Source organism: Dreissena polymorpha, chromosome 7 (assembly GCF_020536995.1).
Source record: "Dreissena polymorpha isolate Duluth1 chromosome 7, UMN_Dpol_1.0, whole genome shotgun sequence".
Lineage (NCBI taxonomy): Eukaryota > Metazoa > Mollusca > Bivalvia > Myida > Dreissenidae > Dreissena > Dreissena polymorpha.
Genome location: NC_068361.1, coordinates 29,375,314 through 29,394,852, shown reverse-complemented (window position 1 = coordinate 29,394,852; position 19,539 = coordinate 29,375,314). Strand labels below are relative to the sequence as shown.

General features: G+C 32.1%; 1 long non-coding RNA gene across 1 annotated transcript; it reads right to left on the bottom strand.

Annotated features, from left to right (window-relative positions):
* Nucleotides 1–428: 428 nt before the first annotated feature.
* LOC127836892 (uncharacterized) lies at nt 429–1,800 on the bottom strand. Its single transcript, XR_008028986.1, has 3 exons — nt 1,751–1,800; nt 1,193–1,298; nt 429–538 (listed from the first exon to the last, which is right to left on the bottom strand). It is a non-coding gene; the product is annotated as an uncharacterized LOC127836892 (long non-coding RNA).
* Nucleotides 1,801–19,539: the final 17,739 nt, after the last annotated feature.

Below are 19,539 nucleotides of genomic sequence, written 5' to 3'. Positions count from 1 at the left end.
CCGAAATTGAAATGATGTTGCTATGAGTAATTACTGTATAATTATGAGTTTAATGAAGGCGTAGTATCATATGTATTTATGATGGTAATTTCACGCGTTGGTGTGCACATACACTATTCAAAATGTGTATGTATATTAAAATAAACCAGTTGTGACATCCTATATACCAGCTTCTAATAAGGCAATCTGCTTTCATTTGCAGCAGGTTATATTACCATAAAAACTAATATATATGTAATGGTGTATTAAATCAATGTGTTGATGTCAGTGAGACAAATAAATGATGCAAAAGCTCAGTTTATTTTAACACTTGGTAGGGAGTTGTATTTCGATCAAAATAATATGAACATGAGTTCAATGTTTTTGTGATTTATAGTACATATAGTTTGTTTTAATATGGAGTTTATGAATAAGAACAAAACAAGGTATGGTTTTAAAAATATGGTTTATGCAGATCACTTCATATAAACAGCTGCTTGCATTCCATCAATATCCTTTTTGTCCCCAGCATTTGCCCCATTTCAACTTCGGCACCCCACTGAAAACAATAACAACAGCTAAAACGATAATGTTGCTTCTTGAAATATAAATGGTTCGCATCCACCATTTTAACATATGTCTATATAATTTAAAAACGGTTTTATAGTTCAATAGTGTGTAAACTATTGCAGGTATTTCATTGGATATAATTTAGACTATTAGCTAGCAGTTGACAGACTGATCGACTCAAAACACACACTGTCTCATTGAAACACACGTTGTCTGATTCAAAAACAACTGTCTTATTCAAATGTACTATATCTCATTCGAACACATCATGTCTCATTCAAAAACACGCCGTCTCGTCCAACCACACTATGTGTCATACAAACACACTATGTCTCATTCAAAAACACGCCGTCTCGTCCAAACACACTATGTGTCATACAAACACACTCTGTCTCATCCAAACATACATTAAGGCGTGTCTGGTGTTATGATCACAAGTGTATAACAAACAAACAGATAATGCATGTTTCGTTGACGAAATGTATCGGTTTCAAATAATGTGTTTAGTTTGTAAACTCTGGTAATTAACAAACCTCTTCTTCATGTTTATTGTTGACTTTTGAAACACATAATAAAGTGAGTTATACTACAATTCAAGCACATTCGCGAAGTTTAACTCTAAATAAGATCGTTTAATACTCACGCGCATCTGAGAGTACAATAGTTTGGGTATGTTCGGCCGTTTATTCCGCAGACCGGTTGGTAATTGTACGGGCACGGGCAGCCTATTCCTATTGTGGCATCAACACCTATTGCATTGGGAAAATAACATTCGCATGTCCCTTTGTGATATAATATATGTGTACATAAACACAAAGTTGAGAAAACGAACATGACATAATTTAACAAGAGTGCATATAACCACCGGATACATACATTTACGCTACACATTAAAATTGGACATCTATAAATATTTTAAATAATACTTTCTTTGGCATATCAAAATCAGTTATATTATTACAATAAAGCATTATTATGCTATTCCGTTATTGAATATATAACACAAATTGGCTTATTGTACTTAATTATTTATCAAGGACTTGTTTAAAACCAATCTACTTATTCGCAATAAAATTGCGTTTATTTACAGTTTCTTCGTTTTTACACTTATTTCGTAAATGAAAACAGTTTTGACAACTCGAACGCATTTGAATAATTAATGGACACTGCGGAAAAAAACATGATTCCAAGAACCACTTACCGGCTGTCGTCAGGAACACCAGCATGACGCAGCAAATCACCATTCGCATCCTATATTTAATTAAAAAACATAGTTGTTAGTGAAAACATTTGAATTATTTTCAAAACTTATGAATTTTAAAATGCAATGAAACGAGATCAAATGGTTGTATTTATTTGACTGCCGTCTGCAGTGAAATAATAAGCTGTATCATAATATGTACATCAACAAATAAAAAACACGTTTGAAGCCAATACCGTCATACATATATTAGACATTTTTGTCTGTATTTATAAATACATATTCAAAAAATCATTATTGAACATAAAACAATTTATAATAAATCAGATTCAAGGCGATACCTTATTCACAGGCACATGTGTTCTATATAGCTGTGTTATGGAACATGAGTAATCTTTCTCCATATTATTGTAAAGCCATATAATTAAGAAATTTAAATTAACTTTAACTAAAGCACCAATGCTAAAAATAAATTGTTGTTTCACAAATTTACAAATATTTAGCCAGAAGGTGGACACTAGTAATCACTAGTCCTGCTTTACTATCAAGTAGTGTTTTTGCTTAATTTAAATAATATTTAAAGTTTTGATTTCAAACAATCTGGAATATGAAAAAGTTACGACATAAAACAAGAATGTTAGTAGCTTCAGCTGACAATTCAGAATAAATGATTGGGTATTACAAAATGACACCCAATAAGTTTATCAATTAAGCTTGTATCTACATATTTACATCATTGTATTTACAGAAGTTGTAATGCTTTCGTCTAATCCTGATGCTAGAACCTTATAACTGCGTCCCATATTTTGGCAAAATATGCACATACTACAATAACGTATGCGTAAAAATAAGATAATTTCCAAATAATCAAAATATTTATATTGAATTATTAAACATGCGTTGTATCAATCTTTTACAAATTTAACGATACCATTAATTTCATATAGCACCAAATGATTTCCAAAAGAAACAGCATAAATTATGGTGTTTTTTGTTGAATAAATAAGACACAATATCTTCTTTTTAAAGGCGGGCAACGCTTTAACCTGTTATAAAACATATAACATAACTACATACAAACATAGAAAATAAACATGACAAATACGTTTTACTTACATTTTCCTGTTGTTAAGTCGAAACTGTAACTGCTTTCACAATAATACAACGCATCTTTATATACAATGTAAAGGGCGATCTCGTTATTGCTGATTCATGTTTGCTGTAACATAAAACGTACAAAGTTATTAATCAATGTAAAGTGTTAAAAGCTTTTACATTATTTACGGTCAATCTTGTTTTAATTGACATGCTTGGTAATACATCAATTACTGTCGGGACATTACTCAGCGGAAACAAGGCTTTATGCATCATAAACCGTTTAAAGCATGGATGAAAAATACTACAGCACAATATGCAATTTGTTAAAAACACGCAGAAGTAAAATACTGGGGACCGTTTCATAAACGATCGTACTACAATGTTAACTTACGAAAGAATTGTGTAATCTCAATAAGTAGACGACCTAGCTCGCTATGATCGTCAAATACATACGGCGCTAGAGATGCCAAAGAAGTAATTTCGTACTGAAAATTTATAAACATATGATATGGACTTAAGAAATTATGCATCTTAGAAAAATGTATCGTATCGTAAATGTGTATTACTATGTTTATTGAAACGGTCCCCTGTATTATCTATCAAAAGTTAGTCTTGCTATTTTAGTACTCGGGTAAAACAATATATCATTGAACAACAAAATAACACCCAAGGTTTTACTAGCACAAGACACAAGAACGTATATAAATGCTTTCATTAAACACGAAAGTGCTACGGTTAAGAAGGCTACCGTCTTACTAGAAACCAGTTTAACAACGTGATGAAAAAAGCAATAAATTGAGGTATACACAGAGGTCTAAGTGTTCATGGGCACTTGGCATAAGTGTTTTAGAAAGCCCGAAAAGACTGCAATAAAACATAATATAAACAACGGAAATTAAATTAAATGCAATTTGCAATTCCGATTAGTATGCCATGGATATCTTCATGAAATGTAAGTTTAGCTTTAATGATATAAAAATTCGTTCATAACAAGAAATAAGCTAATATTCATTTTTTTTATTTGAGTTATTATTACAATGTATTTGTTATTGTTTCTTTGGTTGTTCGTGCTAAGTTATAAAATTTGATAAAATCCTTTTAAAATTACAGTATACCCAGATATAATGCTCTTGGCGGTATAGTGTTACTCTATATATCTGCTGCAGACATATAAATAAAACGCACCGATTGCGGAACAATTGGAACAATAAACATCGCATGTTTGAATGCGGTGTTGAATTTCGCAGCTTTTACCTCCCCTGAAAATAATTGCTCAAAACCAATGAGGGTGTTGTAAATATTTGTTAATTTATTTATGGTGATGATCAAATATATACGATATTGTATTGATTGAATCAAATAAATTTTTGTTCGCTTAATTGCATACATATTGTTTTCATTAACAATGTGTTTAAAACAGTATTCACGACTTTTATAAACCAGTTTATTAAGGACGTGAAGCCTTTTTCCCGACAGCTGCCAGGACACAGAAACAGGAATCATACCAACATGACGGTAAAGACGTGTTTCATGGCACAAACAAATAATGCAAAACTAATCAAAACAATTCGTCAAGTAATAATGCTGTTCGTTGTAAAAATATTCTTGGAGTATGTAAATACACGGAATAATTTTTTATCGAAGTGTTAATGCTGGTTTAAATTCGATGACATGTTTTTGCAAAAATAGATGATGATCGGTAAAAATGTCGAGTAGCATAAGAGCATATACAGTTGTGACCGAAACTGATACGTATAAGCAGTAAAACAATCACCGCTGGCGGCGAGCTTTTGTGCGTATTATTATGAGTATTGTGCACACAGATTAACATTTATTAAACATTTTTATGTTTTGCAAATAGTTGTTGGACGTAAGACGCCAAACTAATTAACATTAATTAAACAGACATGCAATCAAACATTTTATATTTTGCAAATAGTTGTTAGGCCTAAAACGCAAAACACGAAATTTCTTTGATACGGCGAACCAGGAATATACTATATTTATCAGTTAGATATATTGTTAATACTTCTTTCTGAAATCATTTACAATGACTCTTTTTAAAACCGAATATTAAACAATTTCACAAGAGATAATCTCATTGTAATAGTATGTTGGTAAATCAGGAGTCGGCGATGTTAATATATTGTGTTATGTTGTTTTTGAACCAGAACACTTATGAGGTTCGATAAAAAAATGTGTTTATGAGCTAAACGAGCCAACAAGAGAGAAACATATGCAGCGATATCAAATTTGATATATATATAGGATCTGACACATCATATCATACCATATTTTATTAAACGAGTTCAGGAATATCGTTAGTAAGCGAGCCTTTGGAGAGCCTACTAACGAATTTCCTCTACGAGTTTAATAAAATATGGTATGATATGACAACGAGTGTCAGAACTTTTTTATCACATGCTTTTAAATGAGATAATTAAATAAAAATTTATGCAAACATAGTGGAAAATCTCGAATGTTGGTTTACATTTCGTGACGTCATTTGTCGTTGCAACGTCATTTCAGCAATATAACAAAATGCGATTTTCAATAAACGAAAACTAAGCCAATGAAAACGCTTTTAAAAGTATATTACACATGTGCAATATTAAATATATGTAATGGTTATATTACATGGTAAACAGGGTATGGCATGTGATAAAACATGCTTTTGTATTAGAACACATATATTGAATTTTTTTTTTCATTGACAGGTGAAACATATACATAATGTGATATCAGATTTTAAGGTATATGTATTTTAGAACAGAGATGATTATATTTATAGCTATATTTACATTTCTTAATAGTTTGGTGTTAAACAAATTACTAAAATGTTATGTTAATTGATAGCGTGTTGATAATCAGATATGTGTATTTTACACTTTAAGAAAACAAGTCTTACGTTTTCTCAATACTAAGCCATATATTTTGTTCTTCCTACTCCGTTTGAAAATTCCGTTGCATTATTGCTTTACGTTTATGCTAATAAAATATTGGTATATTCGGTTTGATTTGTATTTGTCTATATGGCACAGTGTTGATAAATCGTTTAGACTTAAGGGTTTGTTTTATAGCGCATTATCTCCATGTGTGGACTGTAAAGCAGATTACATATTGTTTGCGTACAAGATATAACTGTGTATATAGAAAACATGGATGTTGCCCTGAGGGAGACGGTTTTCCGGTGTGACGTATAAATTAAGAATAGGCCGAACTTAAGCCAGCACTATAGTGATTTCTGTGCCGAACCGGATATACCTTTTCTTCGCGGCAACTATAGCATACGTTGTTTATCGAGTTTTGTTACTAAATTAAATTTTAAGAAAATTGAAATTTGCTTATATTGATGGTTCTTATCTAATTCAATTCCGGGACAAACTCTTAGAAGAGGTATTTCGGAATTAAATTATGTGTATTTATGTTATGCGGCGTATAGGAATACACGAATAACCTTATTACCCTATCCGTGTCCTGTTGACTGTGAAAATACCCAGTTTTCCTGTCAACTTTGCGCTAAGATCAATGTCGCACATGAAAAATACTGGATGTTTACACACTGCACAATATATTATATGTACAACAACATCATTTCGTAACCTCTTGGAATGGGGATATAAGATAACGGTAACTATGTGGCAGATCGCCGATGTTCAGTGAAATCACACGGGAAACTCATATGGCATCGATAAATACGGAGTCACATGTAGCTCATGAACAAACTTAATCTGACGAGAATATGTACAGAACCAGTAATACTTTAAGAAGTGACGTAATGCGACAACGAAAGAAGATTTAATCTACGAAACAGTAAATATGCGGTGCCGCTGACACGAGTAAAAGTTATTGTTCTTATTTACGGGTTTGTTCCAAGCTAGTTTATTGGCATCACATATCTTTGTGTTGGACAAGTTTTGCATGGTCAAAGGTATGGCGTACCATTTGGGTCGAAAGTCAACAAGACCTACTAGGTAAAATGAGAAATGTACGTCGACGTACAATATGTACGTCGAAGTACAAAAATTGTACGTCGACGTACAAATATGAAATACTAGTCGACGTTTTTATTTGTACGTCGATGTACAATTTGTACGTCGACGTACATTTTTGTCCGTCGACGTACACATTTTCTGAACAGCAAATCAAAACACTCGTCTCTTGAGCCGCTTTCCCTTCAGATTGACTCATAATCAATGTTGAAAATCTCTTTTTAATTGCGGAAAAAAATGAATTAAAATATCAAAATTGAAAAAAAATAATTAAAAAAAAGTATCTGCGTGACGGTATTTATTCTAAAATCGTTTTAAGTAATAAATATTATTAACTGCTGAGGCCGTTGTAGCGTAAATATTGTCAGATCGTGAAATCTGTCAGATAAACCGAAAATCTGACGATTCATGCAGTACAACCGTGAGATTGCTTAGATCAGTCGCCTTGAAAAATATTAGATTGATGACAAGTAATATTTAACGCATGTTTGATTCAATTAAACTTCATTTCGCGTTTTAACACCTTGCAGATATATTTGGACATCTTTTTTTACAACAAATATTTCAAAATAGTAGTTCTAACACCATGCAAACATTTGAATTTTAAAACGATTTTCGTTTCAAATGTTATATATATCGATGATGTACATGCATTACGTTTTAAATAAATATGGTTATGCGTAATTTACAGTGTTGCTGCGTGTTTTAATACAAACATATAACATTGATTTAAGAAAATATTTTCAGATTATATATTTATTTTAGATACAAAATGTTAAAAATTGATTATAAACAAAATTCAGTTCCAGAAATGTATACTCCCAATCGCTCTTTTTATCATTATTTTAGCTAATTCACATGTACACTCAATTCAGGACATTATTTTATTATAATATATTTCACACAATCATAGTTACCACTATCACCGTTTTTTTAGTCTGTCAATAAGCTTGATTGGTCATTGTCGGTTTGGCTCTGGTACTGCTAAATATACTTAAACGTACCGTCGGTCTGTCTGTCAGTGCAGTCTTTCACAAAATTGTCAGGGCTTTATCTCAGAAACTCAATATAAGTTTCCAACATGAAACTTTATGTGTGTATAAGTATCTCTGAATATCTCTGAGGAGAGGTGCCATGCACAAGAACCATAACCAGTCGCTTTCTGAAATAAGAGTTATTGTTCTTTGTTGTTTTTGTATGATGAAACTAGGGCTATATCTCAGATACTATACAATATTTTAACATGAAACTTCATGGGTGTATAATTATCAATGAACAAGAACCATAACCGTACACTTTCTTACATAACGGTTATTGCCCTTTCTTCTAAGTGTTATTGTATGATGTAACAGGGCTATATCTCATATATAGAACCATGCATATACACCATAACCTTTCACTTTCTTAAAGGGGCCTTTTCACAGATTTTGGCATTTTTTAACTTATTCATTAAATGATTTATATTGATAAATGTAAACATTGGATCGTAAAAGCTCCAGTAAAAAATCAAGAATAAAATAAAAAAAAGGAAAAGAACATTGCCCTGAGCTGGTTTCGAACCAGTGACCCCTGGAGTTCTGCCAGAGTCCTGAAGTAAAAACGCTTTAGCCTACTGAGCTATTCCGCCGAGTACACATTCTTAACGTATTTTATACATTATATAAACAATCCTCGTAGGTGCACAAAATTTAACGACAAAAACAGAACTCTCCAAATTATTCAATCGTTACGCGTTGCAACGCTTTATAATTTTTAGGTTTTAAAATCGTCAAAAGATGCATATAATGGCTATATTAGAGCATGGTAATTGTTCAGTATTACTGTTTCCTCACAAATATTATAACTAAAACGAAAATTTGCGAACATGAAACAACTTTTTTCAATTTTGTCAATTTACCAAAGCGTGAAAAGATCCCTTTAAATAAGAGTTATTGCCCTTTGTTAATTTTTTATGATGTAACTTTTCAGGGCTATATCTCAGAAACTATAAATACAAAATTTTAACATGAAATTCCATGGGTTTATAATTGTCAATGAGATTAAGTGCCATTCACAAGAAACATAACCTAGCACATATGTAGTATTGTTCATGTCTGATGTTACTTTTCAGGGCTATATCGCAGATTATATACACGATTTAAAGATGGAATGTAATGGATTTTAAGATATCAATGAGGAGAAGTGCCATGCACAAAATCGGTAACCATACACTTTCTTAAATAAGAGTTATTGCCCATTGATGCTTTTTTATGTTGTAACTTTTAAATAAGTGAGAAAGGGTACAACCCTTCAAATAAAATTTTCTGTTTGTTTTGCACCCATCAATAATCAAAATTTATTTGGCGGGGGATATCAATTTAACGAATCTGTTTGGTATTATTAGTCTTGAGGTTGAAATGGACTTATTATTTTAACTAGCATTGATAATATAGGACACAACAGACTCATCGTTCATCAGTATTATGTTAGGATGTCTTTAGTCGGTTACTGACCTAGGGCAAAGTATAGTTGAAGTTTATCAGGTGGCCTAGTAGTTAAGTCTACAAAGTATTTTAAAACCGGTTCATGAACATGAAATGGTTAGTCATTTCCGCTATCGGGCTTATTTGTTTTAAGTCAATATGTTCTAGGAATCTTAAGGCACTCTTGAAATACATCACCACATAAACAAGAGCTTGTCACAGTAGTGCCAAATCCCCGCCGAAATGCGTTTGCTTGTATGACAACATTTGTTTTAGAGAGTAGAATAATATTTGTAAAACAAATAAAGGAAGATAATTCAAAAACTATGGCTGAAAGAGTTATGGTACATGTTCACGGCAATTCTATTTGTTGCCATCTGTTTATATTTCTAGTTTCAAGTAAATCCCTTCAGTAGATTTAGAGTCATGCTCCGGACAAAAATGTACTTTGTAATTAAACAAAGGGGGATAATTAAAATATTAAGGTAGATATTGTTATGGTTCATAGTCACTGCTCTTCTCCTACTTACCATATGTTTATATTTAAAGTTTCAAGTAAATCCCTTCAGTAGATTTAGAGTTATGCTCCGTACAAACATTAACGTTGAAATTAAATAAAGGGAGATAACTAAAAAAAAAAGGTAGATATAGTTATGGTTCTTAGTCACTGCACTTCTCCTGCTTGTCATCTGTTTATATTTCACGTAAATCCCTTTGGTAGATTTTGAGTTATGCTCCGAACAAAAATTTACTTTGAAATACTATAAAAGGGGAGATAATTCAAATACTAAGGTAGATAGAGTTATGGTTATTATTCACTGCACTTCTCCTACTTGCGATATGTTTATATTTTAGGATTCAAGTAAATCCCTTCAGTACATTTAGAGTTATGCTACGGACAATAATTTATTTTTAAATTATATAAAAGGGGAGATAATTAAAAAAACTAAGGTAGATATAATAATGGTTCTTGGTCACTGCACTTCTCCTAGTTTCCATCTGTTCATATTTCAAGTTTCGAATAAATCCCTTTAGTAGATTTAGATATTGCTCCGGACAAAAATTTACTTTGAAGTTATATAAAAGGGGACATTATTAAAAAACTAAGGTAGATAGAGTAATGGTTTTTTATCACTGCACTTCTCTTAGTTGCCATCTGTTAATGATAAGTTTAAAGTAAATCCATTTAATAGATTTGGAGTTATGCTCTGGACAAAGTTTCGGACGGAAGGACAGACGGACATAGACTATTACTATATCCCCTCCGAAAAAAAATTCGGCGAGGATAATAAATATTTAGGTCAATTGTGATTCTGTCAAGCAATGATTATCATATCAATTATTAACTCCAGTTATTATTTTTCTCTTGCACTTATCATTTTAAATACTAACAAATAAATTTTCCAACACTTTGAACAATAAAATGAAAAAAGATATGTGGACAAAAATAGCAGAAGAGATTTGTGCTCAAGGAATTGCAGTAAGACCTGCGGATGAATTCAGCAATAAATAGCAAAACTTGAAGCGAGAAAGTAAGGCTGCAGTCACGAGTGAAACATTAGAAAGGCGTAAAACCGGTGGAGGGACCTTGACAGCTGTGGCCGATGACCAGAAAGTTCGCATTGCCGAACTGTATGAAGATGCGGCATCTTTTAATGGGATTCCTGGAGGAATGGACAGCGATGAAGCTGGTTTGTTTTGAAAATATTTTTTGTCATTAAAAGCAACAAATAATAGCCAGTAATGTTTATGTAAACCATGAACTGCCAACAGCCGTCTGCTTTGATAAACAGCTATCTACAGTAACAGGGATTTTCCCAATGTCCATCCATTATTTAATCCAATAATCGTTCTATTTTCATCAACGTGCCATCTCAAAATGCACAAGAAAATTAACGAATCATAATCAAACAATAACACTCACCAATTCATATGGAATCATGTTCATAAGTATCCAATTTTTTACAATGACCCGGTTAAAACACATGGCTTTCCGCCATTTGTTGGTACAGTATTTTCTTAGTCTCTTCTGTTGTGGGCTATATAGGTCACACACCATACTGATGTTGTTTGTTTACAGATGGTCTTCACTTTCTCTCCAACATATCAGTTGCGTCCGCTGTGGGATCAGTACAATCAACGGAGCAGTTAAGATATATGAAATAATGTTTCTAAAATAATAATAAAACAAACACAACTATCCATGGAGCACTAAAGGTAAGAACAAAGTATTGATAAAACAACTCAAATTATAATAAAAGTGAAAAGTATTTACTTATTAATATTTGTATTATTATATGTATCACTACAACTACTACTATAAACTTCTACTACAATAAATATTTCTTCTTCCATTAATTGTAATTTGTACCAATAAAATTACTATTAGTAGTTACTGTTAATTCTAGTATTTACTTAAACTAATATAATTTACTACTACTAGTAGTTTGGACTTTCTCTACTTATAGTTAATGCTACTAAAAGTAGTTACTAATATAATGGCTAGTTACTTAAGTAGTCATCGTCGCTGCAACACCAACCTCTCTTCTACTACTATCAAGAATACTATTATTATTTGTGATAATTATATTATGTACTATTCAATTATCATATGTTGTTAAGAAAAGTGTATTTAAAATATATTAAACTACATATACTTCATCCTACAAGTTGCTAGTGTTTATTGCATATATACTCGTTTTAACTTCAGTGAGTGCTGTAATAAAGTGCCAGTAAAGAAACAAAAGAAGTTCTCTACACAGTCAGAAGAACTTCAGTACTGGCAGATACAATATTTCAAGGGGGAGGTGGAAAAACAAGAACGGGAGGTAGGAATGTGATAACAATGTGACATTATGTATTTTATATTATTATTCAAATATCATACCTGCATAAATAAAATATATTCATCAACAATAATTATTTGTATAAATAAATGTATTTATTTATGATAATTAATTGATTCAGATATGAAATGACACAAGCAGCAAAATACAACTCATTCAAAATGATATATACTGGTAATTAATGTAACACTTGAATAAACGGAAATTTAATCAAACAAACATTAATAATATTAAGTACAAACATGTAACAGCATTTGTTGTTTTTAAACATTAATTCAATAAATAAAAAAATAACTTTAAACAAATTGTTTTCATATTATTAAGTAATATTTACAGTATTATGCGCAAATAACAGTTTTGGAAACCTGTTATCGAAAATTATGATGTATGAATATTTTTTTTTTAATAATTATATTCAGAATTCAATGCTTCTATATCTTTATTGAAAATCACAAATACTGACTTTTGTTTGTTTTGTAATCATCACTAACTTTTTTTACTTACATTTTACTGTACTGTAAATGCATAAAAAATCAAAAAGATCTATTAAGTTTCAGTTGTAATTACTTGTTAAGAATCAGTCTTTAAGTGTGCAATATATGTTTCAGAAACAACTTCTTGATATAAAAATTCGCATGCCGCTGGCTGATGAAAAAAGAAGAGACCATAAAGTTGTTGATGATGTCATCAATTGCACATATTTCGAGGACTAATTAAATTTGCTATTTTGCTTTATTGAATACAAAATGATTAACATTGATTATTATGCCCCTTTTCGAAGAAGAGGGGGTATATTGTTTGCACAAGTGGGTCGGTCGGTAGGTCGGTCGGTCCGTCCGTCAGTCCGTCCACCAGATGGTTTCCGGAGGATAACTCAAGAACTTTAGGCCTAGGATCATGAAACTTCATAGGTACATTGATCATGACTGGCAGATGACTCCTATTGATTTTCAGGTCACTGGGTCAAAGGTCAAGGTCACAGTGACTCGAAACAGTAAAATTGTTTCCGAATGATACCTCAAGAAGGCTTACGCCTAGGACCATGAAACTTCATATGTACATTGATCATGACTCACAGATGACCCCTATCGATTATCAGGTCACTAGGTGAAAGGTCAAGGTCACTGTGACAAAAAACGTATTCACACAATGGCTGCCACTATAAACTGACAGCCCATATGGGGGGCATGCGTGTTTTACAAACAGCGCTTGTTTTAAATGTTGTTCATCAATAATTGTGTTAGATGATACCCTTTATATTTAATGTCCTTACATACATTCAATAAACAATTTATGTTAATTATGCGAAAAATCTGTTGACAATGTAATCACGTATGTGAGTACCGCTTCCATTTCCGTACACTGCAAGATTGAAGACTGCATTATAATAAAAATTATTAGAGCTTTATCTCCATTAACACATAAGCCAGAGCCATGAAACTTGCTATAGTTGTTCTCAATCATCTGGGGTGCTTCACATTCAACATCCATAATCCTATAGGCTAAGGTAAAGGTCACGCATTGAGGTCCAAGGTCACACATTTGATGAATTATTAATTATTAAATAATTCCTTTACTATGCATCAGTGGATTAGTAGTGTGTGTGCGAGCGTGCGTGCAAGTGTGTGTGTGGGTGTATGAGTGTGTGTGTGTACGTGAGTGTGCATGTATGTATGTATTATTATTATTATTTTTGTATTATTTTAAAAATGTTAAGTGTTCAAAAATAATTAGAAATCAAAGTCATTTAAATGCAATTAAAAAGGAACTATACAAATACATAGTGTAATTGTTAGAAGGCAAAGGTACATATTCAATTATTCACTGTATGATCAATTGGTTGAATAACTGTATGATAATTTGGTTGAAAATTGTATGTTTATCCCACTTTGCTTCATTAAAAAATACCTCAGAGTGAAGCACAGCAAATCTACGCTTGAGTCTCCCAAAGCTTCTGTCAATGACTGCTCGTGTCCGGGCGTGGGCTTGCTGGTACCTTTCCTTGGCCACAGAATCCGTCGCCAGGAAAGGAGTCATCATGTACACTTTGCATTGGTAACTGGGGATTATTAAATTCATTTAAAATTGTAAATTGTATTTAAATATTTAATGCTCTGCTGTTTATAAATAAAAATTGGAAACTATGAGAGACGATATATAATGGTACAAGTCGTAGGTCAGAGGCAGCCGTCCGGTTAGCTCAGTATATATAGCGCCATGGTATCAAGTGTATGAGATCTACATGTTGACTATAATGAAGTCATATGGTAGAAAAAAACTGTTTTAAGGCAGGAGAAGTAATTGTGCGTGTCAAAAAAATAGCTCAGTTGATAAAGTTAGTGTCTCCTAGTCGAACACCGCGAGAGATGCAATTTTATTTCCGCAATTAATTAATAATATTCAAGCCTTTTTTCCATTAAACATGAATATAAAACACGCTTTATTTAGTTAAAACAATTTTAACATACCCACTATCTCCTAAGAGCACACCATCTGTAAAGTTCTGATTTTCCCGCCCCAGTTTTGCACAGAGACCCGACGTCCTGAATATGTGGCTGTCATGGCATGACCCTGGCCAACTGGCATCCACTAAAGTGATCTACGACCTTCTCAAAAGTTTAAACATGCGTTCGGTATCGTTTGAGACCAATGTTTATGCCATTTAAACATGCCCATTCTATTGTGATGAGTAACCCTGCATTATTTAACACTAATCGACGTAGGTTTGATATTGCGATTGAGAATTACGTCAATTTCAACATGAAGCTCAATCATTGTGTTTAGTAGAGGATAATTTCAATAACGGTATTCGTTAATTTTGAAAACAGTTCGGACACATTTTTTAAAGTTCTTAAATATAGAAAAAATGTTATAGGTACAGGCCTAATTTAAGATAAATAAAGATGGTATATATGCGCCTATTATACATACGTATGCAGTTATATCGATATCAGTTGTAAGGTGTAGTTCCAAGAGCAGGATATCGCGCATCGAGGCCGAAGTCTCTCGTAAAAATATAAAATGTCTCTTTAGAGAGGAAGTTTACGAGTTATATGCAGCACATTTACAACATCTCGGTCATATTATAATCGTAAAAACGTACAATCTTTACAGCTGTTAAAAGAACATCACAAGACACTTAACGGTTTGACTTATTTAGTTTGACTATATTAAAAGATGAAAGTTTAACGTTTTACATGATTTTAAAATACACGCGACAATCAGCCGACGTATTCAAAATAAATCAAACAAAACATCGACAACAACATATAACCATAATCACTATCGGATGTATTGACCTTACAACACCACAAACGCATTGAACTACGATGGATCGATACGTTGACCATGACGTTATATTGTCGAGACAACAACGTGCATTAAAATTTCAATAGTGCCATAAACATATATGAAAATATGTTAGTTTTGTTTCTTAGGAGGCTTCAAATTTTGAACGCCACCACAAGATTTTCACAACATTTGTTATGATCGTGTAAGTAGTAGTTCATGTTTACTGAAAGGCATGTACAGCCAGTTTAATTCTACATCTATTTTTTTATAACAGCCCAGCTTTTCGAACTAGAAAAATAAACTAAATAGTTTCGTTTTATTATTATAATGTTTTATTATAATGTATTAAAATAATTTAAATATTTCTATTACCTTTTTACTATCATTTTTTATGGTAAATAGTTTTAACATCGGTTATTTTCATTCCGTTAAATAAGCGATCCTAACGATGTAAAGCGAGATAAAACGCAAATTTAAATGAGGATTTATTAGTATATACTTTCGTCGGTTCAACTCTTATCTCTTGAAACAAGGTTGTTCTGTTTACAAATAAAGAACAAGTAAATAGTATCTTAAACTTAACTTTGACAAAACGAGCGCACGTAGGACAAGTGGAAAACCAATCAATAATGCAATAAACTTCTAACAACAATGTTTACTTCATCTTAATATGTAACGATAAGAGCGATTTCGTATATAATAATGTTACATTAGTCTAGAAAAGATAAAATTGTTAGCATCAACAGTGTTTTTGTTCAAAACTAAATGAATATATAATAGCCATGCAAATAAGGCAAATTATATGTATGTGCCTAATTTGGTAAGATCGAAAATAAACGGTTGACATAGTACTTTTTAAGATATACCCCATAATAAGACGATGGTATATACGTATTTGCATTTAAAATTACTCGTGCATTCATACATATATCTATTTATTATAAATTATTGTAAGGTAAACACATGCGATCTTTTAAACGGTATTGAAATTACTATCCTACCAAATCGTTGAATCCAATAATAAAACGACATCCCGAATTCGATTAAACTTATATATATATAAATATTAAAACTTGCTTATTGTAATTGAAAAAACTAACTTTCAAGGGAGCATATTACATAGTATAACAATTACTGTTGCACTATGTGAACGACGTAAGTATAACACAATAACGCAATAATTCAATTAAAACCGACTCACGAGGAATAAAAACTCCCCGATTAGATCTAAAATGCCATTCTCACCAAATCGCAAACACAAACTGCAAGACAATAAAGGTTATTCTCACTTAAGGTAGAGCAACTGTAATGGGCACCTTTCCAAATATTATCTAATGTGTTATTGTCTTGATCAGCATCATTACGATGAACAACGTGTACACTTTTAGGTAGGCTTTCCTTGCTTTAAAAAAAATATACAGATTTTTTCAAAACCACTCCCAGGCTCTGCTTTTTGTCCATTTTATTTGCACCCCTGGGTATATGAAAGTTCCATAATACATCCAAATTTCCAAATATGGGCAAGCAGTTAGTGTGTACAGATGCAGTAAAGGTGTTTAGAATTTAAACAAGATGAAATACGTATTCTTTTACAAACATATATTTTTATATTTTGTTATCTATGGAAGAGCGCCATGTAATGTAAAACGTCTCAGCCATTGGGTTGGTTAAAAACAAGTGTCATTAAATTCAAAATAGTATCATTTAAGTAATAGTGTGAACTTAATTTTTGTAGATACACTATTTACAGCAAATATACCAAGAAATAGACAGAGTACCGTTTACTTTTTGAAATAAAAATAAAAATGCAGAATGCATGATTCCTATTTTCAGCAGTAAATCATCCATTTTAGCCATAACGTTGTTTTAATTTTAAAAATTGACGAATGTGCATACAAATTGCAACATATTTCATGTCATATGCTCTATTAAATCAACTAACGTTTGAAAAGAAATAAAACGCGTCTCAAAAAGGATGCGAACCTGCGCGGGAGGAGATCCCAAAAGATTTGTAGATTATCGCCGTAATCACTCGGCCACGACAACTTCACATTAATACCTGCTTAAATTAGATATCCATAGGTAAACATGTAAAAACGCTCTTAAATCTTAAAATTAAAAAATCTTAAAAGAATTCGCGGGAAATCTTTACAGTGGCTCTACCTTAAACATTTAGACCTCTCATACATCACCGTACGACCCCATACTATCCCAGAAAGATTAAGAGTGTTCGCATTTAAATAGCCATCAATTACATGAATTTAAGTTGTGTTGTCCCAAAACAAGGTTTAACAACTACAATGTCATATTTTTACAACAAATATATAATCCTCTGGACGTTTGTAATCGAATACCTTAGTAGAATCCTCAGTACCGGCGCTTCGATATCCGGTATGTCGATGACGTCACTTGATTCAGCAAGAGTGCCGCAAAACATGACATAGAAGACTGGACTTCGACTAGCAAGAATGAATTTGTGGCATTTTATACGTGTTTTGTCTTTTCCGGCAGCTAATATGACGTCATACAAATACCCATTATCAAGCATCTTCAGATTCGTGTCGGCGAAGGATTCCGATTGCTGCCAAACGGTCGTCATTTCCTGTCAAATAATATACCGATCTGGTAAATTTCAGATGACAATTGCTTAACTGCATGACCACATACTGTTGGAATGGAACCGGTACCTTAGTATAACAGAAAATAATAACGCGCTTGTATTGGATCTTTTTATTTAATAATTTTTCAATATAAAAGATTGGCTATATAAATCAAAAACACATCATACCGATCCTACCATGTTGTTTCCTTTTACTAAACAGACCCTAATTTTGGTGCCGAGTCTAAACAATTTGTTTATTCCAGCTTGCGTTTTCGACCTTTTTTTGCTTGATTCGATTACATTTGCAAAATAATCATTTACATATACGAACAAAGATGTCTTGAAAAGCGATTTGTGAGATTTGTGTAATTGACCAACGTTAAAAAGTGGCAGAACTTGTGTTTATTTCACTCGTAAACGAAAGTCTTACCGACCGAACTTACTATATAAGAAGAGCTGGTAGCAGAACAAAGTTTAGTGCCTGATTGTCACCATTAATCGTTTGATCCAGAAAATGTACTAGTTCTGAATTGATTGTTTTTTTTTTATTTTAAAAGCATTATATCACTTGCGTTAAGTTAACATCTCGCAGGTTAAACAATTGTCTTAATAAAAATATTTGACGAATATAAACCTGGGGGCCGTTTCAAAAACGATCGAACGACAATTTTAACTTATGAGAGAATTTTGTAATCTTAATTCGTAAGTAGACGAACTAGCTCGCCGTGCTCGTCAACTATATACGGCGCTTGAGGTACCAATGTTATTTATTAAGAATGAACATTTATAATCAAATGCATTGGACTTATGCAATTTTGTTTCTTCAAAAAATGTATCGTATCGTAAATGTGTACTACGATGTTTATTGAAACGGTCCCATGGAATGGAACCAAACACACCAGCATGATGTACTACAAGACACCATAGTGATACATCATATATTTTTGAAACATTATGTATTTTACAAATTGTTGGATCACAAGTTAATATACCAGTTAGCGAAAATTGTGCTACTCTGTTTTTTAATAAAATATAATAGTAAATTTATTAAATGTTAAAACAAACATGTATTATTTTGTTTGTCATTATTAAGTTGAATTGCACTGCTTTGAGGTTCTTTTTTGTTTTATATTCTAAAGCTTTGTCCCCAGTTTTCATTTATGGTTTGTGTCTGTAACCTGTTTTGTTTCATGTTTTATTGATTTTGCAATTGTTAATAAAGAACCTAGCTAAAGGCGATGTGTCATTTCAGCGCTGATAAAATTTACGTTGTTTATATTGAAAATTGATGCGTCCAACGCTATGATTTCGGATGCGTAATTTGAGGTATTCGTTCTACTTTCGATTTGAAGACTAAATTAATATATCATTCAAACGAATGCTAGCATAAGAACGTTTAGCTTTATTACATATAGAAGACTCATTGTGTAGTTGGTATATTAAACGCAAGTTTAACCACATTGTGTAATATATATAGGTCCAATATAAATGTATGTTT